General features: G+C 42.6%; 1 pseudogene; it reads right to left on the bottom strand.

The window, feature by feature from the left end:
- Positions 1–15,108: 15,108 nt before the first annotated feature.
- Positions 15,109–15,259, bottom strand: LOC118659482 (annotated as a pseudogene).
- Between the last annotated feature and the right edge of the window lie 649 nt (positions 15,260–15,908).

The raw sequence follows: 15,908 nt of genomic DNA, 5'->3' as shown, positions 1-15,908 counted from the left end.
GGCTGTAGCAAACTTTAAATTTATTCTAATTCTACAGACATTTACCTGAGGACTCAAAAGGTGAAGTTCATTCAATGTCAGACAGTATCAAACAGGCAGTGAACACTTGCTGGGCCCTTCTTGGCTCACGGCCTCGGTTGTCTAGAATACAAAGTCTTTCTTATGTGATATCTAAGGATCAATTACATATAACCAACTAAGCAGATAAAATTATTTGATGTGGACTTTGTAAATGACATTTGCTGCTATTATGCATGGATTTAAAGAGTCTCATTACTTGGATAATGGGTAGGACTCAATTATGTTTCCATTAAATATTAATCATTCATTCTGTTCAATGACAAGTGTTTGAGTGCTTACTATGTGCTAGGCCCTGTGCTAAGTGCTTGGGATATTGAAATGAATAAACAAAACAAAAAGTCCCTTATTTATAATAATTGATTCAAAAGTATTTTATCATTCATTATCTAGCCTTCAGGTTAGGATGACTCTGGTTAATTTTAAATGTGTTACTCTGCCTTAGCCAGTGTTGCTCAGTTGGTTGGAGAATCATCCCATTTGCCAAAATGTAGCAGGTTCAATTCCCAGTCAGGGCATATACCCAGGCTGCAGGTTCAGTCCCAAGTCAGGGCACATGCAGGAGACAATCGATGTTTCTCACATCAATGTTTCTCAAATCAATGTTTCTCTTCTTTCTCTCTCTCTCTCTTTCTCTCCTTCCCTCCCTCTCTCTTCCCTTCTTTGGAACCAATTTTTTAATTAAAAAATGTGTTACTCAAATAGTTAGCCAATTATTTTAAAAGCTTACTATTTGTGATGTCAAGTCATATATAGCGATGCTCAGTGGAGTAATTGGGTAATGGGTTAGCTGATCATTCCATGGTCTCAGGCTAAGGTCATCAGTACAGTCCCATTTGGTTTGAGCACTGGGTTTTGGTCTGATGCAGACCTATAGATACTAGTCCTATCCCTGGCCAGTCATAGGTTGCTCGTCCCAAGGGAAGGTGGATATGCCTCTCAAAGTCACACTCAGCACATTTGCCCCATGGAATCTAAATCATGACAACTCTCTCTTTCAGTTTAACAGACTGTGTGTGCTTGTGGTGTTTTTCTCAATGTCCTCCTTGAAATCTTAGTTGAAAGAATGTTCAAAGACTATTTTATGAAGTATGTTTTCCAGAAATGGAGAAAGATTTGTTCGACAGTGCACAGAGAGTGAGATGAGTAGGGACTAAAAACAGCATCTCTTACTCCTTATGATCTCTGCTACAAATATAGTCCTCTGAATGAACCTGAAAAATGGACAGGGAAAGAAGTTTCCTTTATTTGACAGATGAAGACGAGAAGAGAAGAGAAGAGAAGAGAAGAGAAGAGAAGAGAAGAGAAGAGAAGAGAAGAGAAGAGAAGAGAAAAACATCCCTCCGGTACTTGCCTAACCGGTATCAAACCTGCAACCTAGGTATGTGCCCTGACCAGAATCAAACCAAACCCATGACCCTTTTGGTGGTTTATGGACAATGCTCCAACCAAATGAGTCACATATGCCAGGGCCAGACTTAATTTTAAATAGAATGCTACATTTCAGGTAGAGTGCAGTGATTTCTGGATTTGTCCCACTCAGGTTCAAGTCCTGGCTCCATCACTTACTGGGCTTGTAATCTCTTACCACAGAGAAAGTGTGGGAAGCCCCGGGACTCCAGAGAGGGAAAGAAGCCTCACTGCACAGCCTTCCACCTGCCCCCATCAATGTTCCAGGCCTCTGAGTGAAACCATCTTGAACCCTCCAGAATAACCAGCTGCCAGCTGAATACTAGAAAAGATCACCCAGCTAAGCCCTGCCCACAAAATCACGAGATGTAATAAACTGCTGTCATTGAAGCCATTAAGCTTAGGGTTAGTTTGTTACACAGTGATAGGGCACCAGAACACCCTTTATTCTCAACACTGAGCACGGTTTGACATATAGTATAACATTAGAAATATCTTTGACCAATGACTGAATAAAGACCAATGGGGCAGCCTGGAGAGGTAAGAATAATATATACTAAATGCCTACTGTGTGCCAAGTGCTTAACTCTTCACAATAACTTTCTGAGAAATGTGTTGCTATTACACACAATTTGCAAATGTTGAAACTGAAGCACAAAAATGTGAACTTGCCTAAGGAGGTCACAGAGGTAGGAATAGTAATACTTTTATGCTGTCTTTAGATAGTAAACTTCATCAACAGAGAAGGAAATATTTGGGGAGCTCTTGCAGTTGGGTGGGGAACATGTATGTCATGTCATGGTCATATAAGAGACAAAAAGAGCTACCATGGCTGGGGTGGCTCAGGTGGTAGGACTGTTGCCCCATACATTGATAGGTGGTGGGTTCTATTCCAGTCAGGGCATATACCCAGGTGGTAGGTTTGATCCCAGTCATGCCCGATTCTGGTCAGGGCACGACAGAGGCAACCAGTTGATGTTTTTCTCTACATCAATGTTTCTCCTTCTCTTCATCCTTCTCTCCCCCTCTCTCTCCTTCTTTCCCTTTCTCTCTCTCTCTCTCTCTCTCTCTCTCTCTCTCTCTCTCTCTCTCTATTTTTTTTAAAAAAGGAAGTCTTAAAAAAAAAGACAAACACACTATAGGTACTCAGATAATGAGCCTAGCTCCAGTCAAGGTAATTACATTCTTCCTAGATTCCCTTGACCTTGACCCTCAAATCAGATCATGTAGCCATTTGGGGAGAGGGCAACACAGTTAGACCTGGATTCAAATTGCCACATATTTCTTATTCCATTTTGATTGTTAACCTCTCTGAGTCTCAGTTTGCTAAGTTAAAATGGGGATATCAGCTGTCCAATTAGGTCATGGCAGTTAAATGAGATATATGTAAAAGGAGAGTGATCTGAGGGGCATGCAGTAAGTGTTTAATAAATGGTGATTTAAAATCAGAAACCTGAAAATGAACAGAAAGAGCATCCAAGGGGCCATGTATCCTCCTTCTGGAGCATGTTTTCTTCCCAGAGATCATTTTAACTTCATCTCTCATGGGCAGACTAATCTTTCCCTGATCTTCTGTTGTGTGAGTTCAAGAATATGTCAAGAGTAGGAAGGCCTCACTGATCCACAGATGAGCGTTATAATTCTCAATGTACCAGTTATTAAATAACACTGGTGAATTTGTTCAATGAACCTCATATTTTGAATATACAAAATGAATGCCTTTCAGAGCTGGATTGGGTGAGATGATAACAGTGATCTTATTGCCCCTTGGAGACCAGCATCAGGCTCATCTCTCCCATGAAACTTCACCAATGAGTGTGATATATTGCTGTTTTGAATCCTTGTTTTAGCCATATCTTTCCCTTATTGAATAAATATTTGCTGTGCACCTACTACGGGCCAGTTGCTAAAAATGTAATAGTCCTTGCCCTAAGGGTAATTAGAGTTGAGAGAAAAAGAGTCATCATATGTATGCTTAAGAAAGAGTACTAGACAGTCTAGGCTCTCTTTTCATGTGTCTGCCTCCCCAGTTATGTTAATAAACTCAATAAGGACAGATTTCTCTTACATCTTTCTACTTCTCTCCATTTTCAACACCACCTCCCTGGTCCACACAACTACCCTCTCTTGTCAACAAGAGCCTCCCAACTGGTCTCATTGGATCCTCTTGAGTCACCCGCCAATTCATTGTCAGTGCTGCAGCCATAGTGATAGTTTGGTAAGGCAAATTAGATGACCATCCCCTTTGTGTAACACCCCTCCCCCACCACCTACCCAGGGACTCTCCTTTGCTTTTTGGAAATAGAACAAAATCTGTTACATGGTCCAAAATGCCTCTATGGTTTGGTCCTTCCAGTCCCTTCCAGTCTCATTCCATATTACTTTATCCTTTGTCCTAGTTCTGTTTCATACATGATCTATAGTCCCTCCCTCTATGGGATGCTGCTCTGCCTAGCGTAATAGTTGACTCTCTCTGAGTCTTTGTCAGTGACTGTGAAAACCCAGGACTGACTTGTTAATTTTGCTGAAGGCTGGTTCTTGGTGAAGATTAGTGCACATTTAACCAATGATTTTTAGAACCTAAAAAAATTAAGAACAAAAAATACCAGACCTGTCACCTTCCCCAGGTTTTTCACTGTATTAAGGAGGAACAAAATTAAAAAATTAGCAGGTACATGCCAAAGGTTACGAAGTGGTAGAGTGGAGAGAGTGGCAGAAAAAACAAGCGTGCCAATGAACTTGATACCCGTCCTCTCTCCCTGGAGGGTTTAAAATAGACACAGCATTTTCCCAGGTATGCAAGCAGCTCTTGACTACAGTATAAATATCACAGGAGGTGTTGGAATCTGAGCCTTGGGCTGCTGGGCCTTGATTTGCAGCTCAGACCCAGCTTGACAATTCCCTGTCACTACCTTTTCATTGTTCAACCCACTGAAAGTAGATCCCACTTAAACAGGAAGAAAAAAATAAATGACCAATGATGTATACAAAGATGCTCAAGTTCATTACAAACAAGGGAAATGCAAATAAAAACAACTGCCAGAGTGCATTTTTCACATAACAGATTGGCAACTATTAAAAAGATGAATTACACCCAGGGTATCATCTTAAGGGTGTAGAGAAACAGTGCTTTCATATACTGTTAATGGGACTGTAAACCAGGAAAACCTGTTGGAGAGCAATTTGGCAAATTCTATCATCTAACACATGCAACCCTTTGGTGGAGCAACCCCACTTGTGGTGCTCTGTTCTGTTGCCGCACCTCGTTAGCACACAGAGATGTGATAAGGCTACATTGCAGATGGCGTGTCATCGTGAAAAATCAGAAGCAACTTGCAGGTCCATCAATAAAGAACTCATTAAATTAGATTACGTTCACTTTATGGGTAGGATGTAATCCATTTTTACAAGAAGATCTATATTGCCAACAAGTTAAAGAAAAATTAGTAGGATATGTGCTAAAAAGAGTTAGATGACCTATATGAGAAGGAGAATAGGTGAGGGGGCATAAAAGTGAGCCTTTCCAGTTTTTCTGTATGTATTTGTTGCTTAAAACTTTCATAAAAATAAAAATGACTTGTGTGAATAAAAAACTTGAAGCTTTAAGAGAGGGAAAATAAAGAAGAGTATCCCAATCATCTTCCTAATTTTGATTTAGTCAGATTCCTGCTTACATGGAACTATTGGAAACCCAAGAGAAAGTCTTGATGAAAAATCTAGGGCTTACAACATGCTGCCATGTGTAGGTGGAAACCTGTTGATCTTAGCAGTCAGAACTCCAGGAGAATAGCTAGCTGATTGGCAGACCGGAGCTCCCTTGTGCTGTGCACGTTGGCAGAGATGCAGGCACAGGAGGCACACAGACATCCTGTTGGATCTTTTGTAACGGGGGATGACAGCATTGCAGTCTGTAAATACCTTCAAACTAAGCCAGGCTTTTCTGCTTCTCTGAACGATGGCTTTGCTTCCCTGGACCTCACTTGCCTGTTCTGTCAAATTCAGAGTGTGCAAGGGCAGACTACCTGCATTAATGTTTTATTCCTGCTGTCATGAATTACTGCAAATTCAGTGGCTTAAAACAACAATGTAAATTTCTTATGTTACAGTTCTGGAGGTCAGAGGTCTGAAATGGGTCTCATGGGGCTAAGATCAAGATGCTGGCAAAGCTATGTCCCTCTGGAGGTTGTAAGGGAGTATCTGTCCGTTGCCTCTTCCAGCTGCTAGAGGCTGCCTGTGTTACTTGGTTCAACGCTCCAAACTTTGTTTATGCTGTCACATCTCCTTCTGTCACTCAGACCCTCCAGCCTCCCTCTTAAAAGGACCCTTGTGATTACCTTGGGCTCATTTAAATAGCCCAGATAATATCTCCATCTCAAGAGCCTTAATTTACACCTGGAAAGTCCCTTTTGCCATCCAAGGTTACACAGTCTCAGGTTCCAGGGATTAGGACATGGACATTATTCTGTACACCACACTCCTAATCCATTAGGAGAGCCACAGGGACTGGCAGTGTGACCTGGGAGAAGCCAGCTTTCTGTTCTCTCTCAGCACATTTGAAATTGGAGCCTGTAACTAATGCTGCTCTCCCTGCACTACTCCATGGAGCAGGCCAGGATAATTTGGGGGAGGTTAGACTTGCAGTTCTTTGTGTTGTGGTAGAGAAGGAGTGTTGGGGAAATGAGTGGTGATGGCATGAATTATATTACCAGTGATGCTATCAGTTTTGATTCTGCTCCATTTCTAAGGAGGTATGGACATACAGTTTCACTGTCATCAGCTCTTCAGGGTCGGGACTAGTGCTTTAGCCTCCAGCCCAGGATTTGTCTATACAGCTGACACTCTTGGACCCACATTACCTTGATTTTTGTTCCCTTATGTCACATAGGGCAAAGGTATACAGGGGGTTTTAAATATATTTGTATTGATTTCAGAGAGGAAGGGAAAGAGGAAGAGGAAAGAGAGAGAGAGAGAGAGAGAGAGAGAGAGAGAGAGAGAGAGAGAATATCAATCATCAAAGATGAGAGAGAATCATTGATCAGCTGCCTCCTGCATGCCCCACACAACCTGGGCATGTGTCCTAACCAGGAACCGAACCATGACCTCCTGGTTCCTAGGTCAACGCTCAACCATTGAGCCACACCAGGCAGGCAAGGGTGTTTTAAAGGAGTTGAATCATCAGATGTACAGTAACACAAGACAGCCACCCAAAAAAGGTCCCTCCACACAAAATCAATGATGCCGAGTGCCCTCTCCAACAACCAATGTAATTCCAAATGTGCCAGAGAAAAGTATGAAGATCCAGGAATATCATGACATAAATATACTAGTATAGCCATAGAGAAAAAAATAAAAAGGACCCTGGCGAATGACAAGGCAGGAGTAAAATACATTAAAGCAAGTATTAACAGAGTGATACTGACCTCCAATGTTTTTGCTGCATCCAACATGAACCTGTGAGGCAATACTCTGAAGAACCCTCATGATAACCCCCTTATGTACACAGTAATTTTTTGCAGTATACAGAAGGACATTTATTATCCTACATGATCTTTGTGCCAACCCTAAATGCTGGTTGGGACTCTAATCTTCTCCATACAGAGCAGAGCAATGAGGCTCTGAGTCACTGCTCATGGTTTCATTCTCCCTAAGAAGTGAATTATGACTTGTACTTGTGACTCCTGTGCCTCTATTTCTTTATCTGAGAAACAACGAATTAAAAGATAGGTTTTGTTGGAGAAGTAAACATTGATACTTTTAAAGTACATAGAATATTTCTTGGCATATATTAAAGGCTCAGTGAATAATATACTATCTACATACAAAAATTAGAGCTTTTTCCATATATCATCTGGTAACTGAAAATTTCTTGAATAATAGACTCAGGATCAGGAAGAAGGTAGTAGTTTTATGGGTAAGGGGTTAATAACCATGTACATGCAATTTTACCCTATTTTAACACAGTGCCCCTCTATACACGCAGAACTCTCTCACTTAAAAATAGGTCTTCCTTTTGTCTCTCTTTTTCTTTTGTTGTAGCCCTTATTTCAGTTTCTAATTATTATTTGTGGTAATTTAATTGATAGTTGTGCCCTCTATTTGATTCTAGACTTCATGAAAGAAAGCCTTTCACTATGGTATTTCCTAGAACTTAGATGGTACTGAGAGATGCTCAAATATGGGAATGAATGGATCAGAGAGTAAATCTAAGTTGTCATGTGCCTACTCTCAGCAGCGACACTTTCAACCCTGATGAAATTGTGAAATGGCAACCAACCTCAAACCATGGGAGTATATTCCAATTCACAACTTTCCTTAATGTGTAACCTGAGTCATTGGGTTAATTACCAGCTCATAATAGCGGTCATTTTTGTAGTCATTTACCACTTTCTTGGAGTCTCACTGTAGCTTTTGGAGTAGCTATAGCATGTTTGGTTCCCCTTTTTAGAGATGATACAACAGAGGCCCCCTAACCCCCCCCCCCCAAAAAAAAAAATGGATGTCTTTCCTCAGATCATAAACCTGGTCAATGTTACAAATAAAACTAGACAATAGGTCATTTGCATCTCCCATAATAATGAAATATGTATTTAGATGATTTCAATAGTCCACTGGGTTGGGTGATGTTATCACCATTTTATAGACAAGGAAAATAGGACAGCTGGTTTGAAAGCCAGCGTTTTAAAGCATCATACTCTCTATTGCTTTCCTTTTCAATGTGACTTTATTTCTACGACAGCATGCTGACTCCCCTGTGCCCTTGCTTGATGGCTCATGAGTTTATTACCTTTACCCCATTGTATAAAGTCTTACTTGGTTTTACTGCTCCCATTTTTACTTATTTTTGACCTCAGGGAATAAGGTGTAGCAAAGCTGGGATATCCTACTTTCCCCAGCTGACAGAAAAGAAGGGAAGATTCCTTCCAATTACCATCATCTTAAAGGGTGGAAGTCACACTCTTTGAACAGGGTCAGTACTGTCATGACTTTTCACAGGACAGAGGAAATTATCCAAAGCATGACATGTTTCGACAGTGAAAGCTGATTATGAATATTTTGCCCTTAGCCATTGTCAGTACATAGCATTTAAGAATCCCCACAGTACATATATGTTCAGTGGGGGACACTTAGCACTGCCTCCTGGGAGAGTGTGGCACTATTTCCATTTTCAAATTTGCATAGGCTTGGAGTTGAGAGCCTGGCAGGATATCATTGCATTGAAGGAGGTGAGACTGAAAGGGAACTTAGGAAGGACCCACAGAAGATAACTGTATCCCTCATCTTTCACACAATGGCCAATACTCAGAAGGTATTCAGGAAAAAGGTGAAATGTGTGGAATAAATGAATAGGCTTATTTTGCAGATGGAGAGGACAGGCTTATACAAAGAGAATAACTTGCCTAAAAGTCACTCAGAAAGTCAGACATAAAAATCAGGTTGGATGAGTTTTATTTATCTGACCTTTTGTAGTCAATGAATTTAGTCATTCATTCAAGGGTTGTATAGTTGCTGACACAGTGAGGGGAGTACACAGGATGAAGACGTGTTTCCTGATCTTTCCATCCACTGAAGGAAATGAGACAAGGTGGCAAGTATCAGGAAAACCAGTGATCATCCCCAGATGTCCTCACACATGCTTACTTCATGTGTAAGAGATTTGTTGAAGCCCCTATGATATTGTAAAAGTTTCAACATCTACATGCTTATCAATAGGACAAATAGAAGGTGAACCCTAATGTCAGAGAATACTATATAACTATTAAAATCCATGACATGACCTATAGGAGCTGACAGAACCATCACTACCAATGACATGGAGTCAGGGAAAACAAGACAATAGAACAATGTATACAGTAGACCCTGTTTATGGACATCCTATATAATAAAAGCTTAACATGCTAAGTGTCCGGTCATCCAGCGACCAGTTGACTGTTCAAGCAATCAAAGCATAATATGCTAATGATATGCTAAGGCTGCTCAACCACTTGCTATGATGTGCACTGACCACCAGGGGGAAGATGCTCTGATGGTAGGTTAGCTTGCTGCTGAGGTCCGGCTGAGATTTGGGACTGAGCAAGATGGGCCAGACACACCCTGGAGCCCTCCCACAGTCCCTCCCTGGCTGGCCAACCTCCTGCATCCCTCCCTGGCCAGCCGGCCCCAACGGGCCCTGATCCAGACTAGGCGAGACAGGGCTGGACACGCCCTGGAGCCCTCCCGTGGTCCCCCCCTGACCCCGATTGTGCACCATTGGGGTCCCTCGGCCTAGTCTGCTCCCTCTCCAATCCGGGACCCCTCAAGGGATGTCGGAGAGCTGGTTTCAGCCCAATCCCTCAGGCTACTCCCCTGGGGAGGGTGCCAGATGCAGTGCTCATGGCTGGCGAGCACTGCTGCAGCAGTGCGAGCTTCTCCCAATCAGCACTGATTGGGTGGGAGCCCAAGACAGGTGCAGTGGGTCCAGGATGAGCAGGAGCAGCAGGTAGGAGCTGCAGGCAGCATTGGACTGACTGCAGGTTTCGGCCTGATCCCCGCAGGCCAACCAGAGGGATCCTACCCATGCATGAATTTGTGCACGGGCCTCTAGTCTCTTAATAAACAAGAGGTTGTCCACCTATGGACTGCATCTAGCTTGCAGGTATCTTATTTGGCCTATGCAGCATTTCTAAAAATTTACAATTCATTGCCATCACCTTAAAGTCAGGAGTTTTGACACCCAAAGTCTGGATTGGGGACTACTCTTAAACTGAAGCAACTGACAATGCTGAGGGTCTACAATGCCATGCAGCAATGACAGCAGGACAGGGTCATGGCTGCCCCTACAGAATGGGCATTCACTCTCACATTTAGCCTGCTTAGAGTGTTTATGGTTCTGCCTGCCCTTCTAGGTGTTTGGGTTGCACACCCTCTCTTGGTAATGAAGAGGCCCCAAGAGCACATTGTCAGGGTTGTTAAGGAAGGAGTAGGGTGCTGATGAGCAGGCTGTTAAGGCCCATTCCAAAATTTCACACACTGCTTTTCTTTCATGGCAGGCAGCATTGCTTATATAAGTTAAAAAGACACAATTATAAACACTGGAGAGGAAAATTAGGATCTTCCAACAACATTTGGTCCAACCCTAAAAGGATGGCTGTGGCATGAGCATTGGGCACAAAGGTGGAGCACCTAGTGTAGAGGCGGTGATGTAGTAATGGCTCTGACTCGTGTGATTTCCTTTTCATGCTCAGACTTCACTTTATATCCCAGCCATCGGACTCACAAGCCCTGGGGATCACACACAAAATGCTTTGCCCAAAGTATGTGCAGAGAGCATGGCTGTGTCTGCCAGTCCCACCTGGAGCTCTCCTTCTCCCCAAGGCAAATGCCATAGGCCATGCATGCTCCTCTTGGGCTGCCAGAGGCCTCTTGCCAGTCAAAGGAGAACTTGAGCCTTGGCTTTGGGAATTTAGAGATTTTACAGAGTGGAGAAAAACCTCTGAAAAGCAGCCTAATGTGGAATTGTGGGGAAGAGGAGAGAAATAGAATTGTGACTTGTCTTCTGGTTTTGACCTTGACTAAGGTTGCTATCGGCCTCAGTTTCCACTTCTGTAATATGAGGGAGATGCCCTGGGTGCTATTTAACAGCTCTATAGTTCAAAAATTGGGCTTTGGCTCTGCATCAACCCATCTGAGAAATCAGAAATGCAGTTCCAATAGCTTAATGTGGCCTGCCTTTCATGAATCTTGTGAGAGTTCTTATTTGAGGAAATGGACAGCGCTCTCAGCACCTTCTTTCCCAAGATTGTCTGGAGCTGTTATCACAGAGATTATGCCAATTGAGATGCACTCTCCTGGCCTGTTTGAATTCTGCAGCCTAGTTGAGTAATAAGAGCTTGCCTTTGTCAAGCCATTTTTACATTCCTAAAGTGCTATGCAACTCTCCCCTGAATTTTATACTTATATCAATACTGTAATGTAGGCAAGGCAGGATTGACTTGAAAATCACATTTGAACAATGGGGAAATTTGGACTTGAATTGCTCTCAGAGAGGCTGCAAGGATGTACTCAAAAGGGAGCTTTAGAGCTGGGTCTATCTCCCAGCTCAGCTGTGATAGGCTGGGGATGTGAGTTCAGGCAAGTTCCTTAAGCTCCCGGTGCCTCAATACCCTTCTCTGTTCACTGGGGATAAATACCCACCCCAGGGATTAAAGAAGATCATGTGTGCTAGATCATAAAGACCAGACATGCCAGCCAGCACTTACCTTCTATGGAGACAGTGATTGACTTGAGAGTTATAGGAAGTAAACAGGAATAATAGTGAGGATTGGGGGATGGCAGGACCGAGAGAAGAAGCTGCCATAGATGGCCGTGACAGTGTCACTCACTGGGACAGGGAACACCAGATGGAGTCTGGGACTGGCGTGGCACAGATGTGGAGGATTTTGAGTTTGGCTCTGGACAGGCTGATTTTAAAGCCCGTGGAGGCATTCAGAAGGAGATGTCAAAGGAGCATAATTCTGGATGCTTGTGCTTGATTTTCCTATTTCCTGACTTGCATGTTTGTTTGTTATCATTTGATCTAATAAGTGCAAGAATGCTGCCTCATTGAAATTATAGTAGGGTCTTGGGAGGTTTCCCTGAGTGACTTATAGATGGAGAGTCACCTAAGACTTTATTTTTGGGTGCAATATTTCTCAAAGTTGTCAAAGAATACTACTTGAGATGTTAACAGAAAAAAGATTATGATAAAATAATTTAAAGAAATACAACATAGCCCTAGCTGGTTTGGCTCAGTGGAAAGAGCATCGGCCTGGGTTCTATTCCGGTCAAGGGCACATGCCCAGGTTGTGGGCTCAATCCCTGGTAGGGGGTGTGCAAGAGGCAGTTGATCAATGATTCTCTATCATCATTGATGTTTCTATCTCCCTCTTCCTTCCTCTCTGAAATCAATAAAAATATATTTTAAAAAAGAAGGAAAGAAAAGAAATGCAACACAACTCTCTTTCATCTCTTCTTCCTCATAAGATTGACAGGAACTCATTAAAAGCTTCCAGAAGTGTGGTCCTAAGGCAAACCTGTTTAATCTTAAACTCAGTCAATTTATCTAATAAACCAAAGACTCCCCTTCATTTTCTCATGTCATTCTAACTGCCCGCTTGTACATGTGGGCTTGTGGAATAGACTGGAAAGTGCTTTTCTTACTTGAAATAGGGACCTAGAGAAGGTCCATGCTTTGCCTAACGGTCCTCAGTAGCTTGTCAGGTGGGAACCCTATTTTCCTCACTGTAATACTGTTTCCTCCCTGCCCCTCTCCACACAGCCTGCACTGTAGCCTTCTGGGAAAAGCAGCAAATGAACAACAGCCAAATTCAACGTTCATTCTTCACCAGGCACCGCAAAGCACCTTCTGAAATTGCCTTCACCCTGTTGCCTGCTTAAGTCATCCAGAAAACAATTCAATTCATGTTTTAATAATATAAGTTTACACTCCCGTCACACCTATTATCTGAGGTTATCAAATCATTCTACCGACCTTAATGAATTCTCATGATGCTGCTGCAGAAGACCTTAAAGGAACATCTTGCTCGTGGGACTCTCGGGGGCCGTTTAAATGAGGATACTGACAAACTCGTGCTGCACACACCTTCTTCAATCCGCTCTTGTGTGAGCGAGGATCTTCCCTGGCTGGGCAATTACTCTACATACCACACATCCAAACGTGCCATCCATCCCAACAAGAAAGCCCTTTAATTTATTTGAAGCCCTTTAATTTGTGCCGTTTAAAAAGCTCCTGCATGTCCATTACTAATTCTTTCCTGCCAGAAGCCTAGAGGCAGGTAGGGGAGGCTGGTCACTCTCCCTTTACAAAGGAGGCAATTGGTGTCTAGCAAAACTAAAGCAGCCTTCCCCAAGACAGGGCAGGAGTCGGGATTCATATTCACATGCTGTCATCCATTTCCTGAACAAGTACTTAATGAATGCCTCCTGCTACTGAGCCCTAGGCTGGGTGTGGGGAGTACAGTAGTAAATTACTTAATAAACATCTTCTCTGCTACCATGGACTTAAGAGCTCAGTGAAGGGGACAAAAACAAAACAAATAAAACAAAAACCCCAACAACAATAAAAACAACAGAAAATTAAAAAAAAAAATTAGGACACTTTCTAAAAACTACCCTGAAGAAAACAAATGGGAAACATTTTTTCCTCCGATGTCCACATGTTCTGCTCCGACTTCATTCATGGACGTCTTTGCTCAAATTCCTACTGAGCCAGGAGGACCATGCCAGCGAAGAGCACTGCCAAGAACTAAAGGATCTTTTTTTTGGTAAAAGCAAGAGATCATCCACAATGAGAGTTTGGGAGGATGTGGGCCTCAGGCCAATACAGATAAATTATAAGGCCTTGATATTTTCCTTTCCTACATTATTCTCTCCACATACCAATTAATGTCACAGGATAGCAAATGATTTGAGACAGAGAGAGAGAAAGAGAGAAAGAGCAAAAGGCCTGCCTGTGGCTAATCCTCCCAGACATTATCTTCATGTATCAGGATGGAGAGTCCACGCGTCGCGGATACAGTGGAAACACAGCATTTCAAGGCGGCTCTAAAGAAAAATGAATAGTGCCATCCTCCCAACCTGTCACCCTTCCAGTTTCAGTCCTTGGAAATTCACTGGGCTCCAGCCCCAGCCCCAACACCATCCTCATCCGTCACATCACCATAGCAACTTTTAGGGGCCTTATTCCTCAGCCACATGGCAAACTAATTGAACTGTACAACTTATTTTGCAGCTGGGGAATGTAAAAGTGGCTCTTACATTTAATCATGCTCACAGCGTTGACATTCAAATCAAAAGGCTTTGTTAGGGCCCCTGGAAAATGGAGTGTCATTTTGCCAGCACAATGTTTCACTCAGAGGCACATCCTTCCCGCTTTGAAGGGCTGAGTGAATGGCAAAAAGAAAAAGGCAAAAGGCTTTTTGGCTCAGGGATGGGATAGGGTGGGCAAGCGGGGAGGAAGGAACAGAATCTGGATGAATAACGAAAATGAATAAATCCTTCTAAATCAGTTCGCATTCAATGCAAATGATGTTCAAAGTTTTTGTCTTGTGATTTTTCTTTCTTTCTTTTAAAGAGGCAGCCACGTTGTGGAAAGAGCCCTGGAATCACAGACGTACTCTGTACTCCCTCGATCTCAGATCTTCAGGCAAGTCACTTCGCTCCTGGTAATCCGTGTTTCCTTGCACATAAGCTGGAACTAAACACTGCCCGCCTGACAGACCCGTTCTGCAGGTAAATGGGGTATATGTAAGCATATGGAAAGCATGGAGCACAGTGTCTGACACCTCGTAGGCACATACTTGTCATTTTCATTCCAAAGCTTGAACCTTAACATCTGGTTAGCCCTGTGCCAACACTTAGCACCTAAGACAGTACACTGGATACCTCGTCTCATTTCATCACAAATCTAACAACAGACATTGTCACCCCATTTTACAGATACAGAAGTGAGGCTTAGAAAAGTAATCATTAAAAATTACCCAAAACTTGGAAATGAGGAAAAAGGAAGACATAATGTCCTTTCAGTACTGGATCACTATCTCACAGACTCTCCTGAGTTTTATCTGATTTTTTTTTTTTTTTTGATAGGAGAGAGCACAATGCAGTCCCACCATCACAAATTATGCAGTCAAGTTTCCCACATTTGGGGAAATGTCAGGGGTCAGCACATCCGGATAAGCCTCACCCTGGGAAAAGCACCTTTGTGATCATGATATCGCCCCTGCCAGGTAAGTATTTTATCTGATTCTTAAAGGGAATGAACCTTTATTTAATTTACCATTAATTACACATAGACTCCTTCATATTAGATGTTGGTTTATAGAACATGTGTAAGTTACAAATGACTTTTGGCTGGTAAAGAACAAAGGATGTTTGTTCAGTAGAAAAGATAATGCCCAAAGTTACTACCGAGTGTTCTAGCCCTGCAGAGCATTAATTACCTAGCTACCTTTGTGTATAACTTAGCCATCTTACTTCAGTGTTTTTATTTTTCAGGGACTCTATACCAGTTCTCAAGTCCTTCTTTGACTGAGCTTTCTCATCCTGCTGAGTCCTTCTTTAACATGATAATAAACCTCCAATGTGCTTTCAGTATATATTTGTACAAAGGTCATGTTTTTTGCTTTTTTGAAAATTAGACTGCAACAGTAATTTACACAAGAATCATCCAGCTGGGAAAGGGCACAGCCTGGTTGGTCTGACCCCAGTGTCTGCAGACTTAGCTCCCTCCGGCTCAGAGTAGCTGGGACTAGGATTTAAAGGGTGGGTTCTGCCCACATGGATCACTCAGAAAGACAACCACCCGTGACATGATTTCATACAACACGTGCCAGGAAGGTGGGATGAGGAAAGTATCGTGCATGTTCAGAGGGGTACTTCTGTTT

The sequence above is a fragment of the Myotis myotis genome, unplaced genomic scaffold (assembly GCF_014108235.1).
Source record: "Myotis myotis isolate mMyoMyo1 unplaced genomic scaffold, mMyoMyo1.p scaffold_m19_p_6, whole genome shotgun sequence".
Lineage (NCBI taxonomy): Eukaryota > Metazoa > Chordata > Mammalia > Chiroptera > Vespertilionidae > Myotis > Myotis myotis.
Note: the sequence above shows the minus strand (reverse complement) of the source record. Positions and strands in the feature narration are given on the sequence as shown.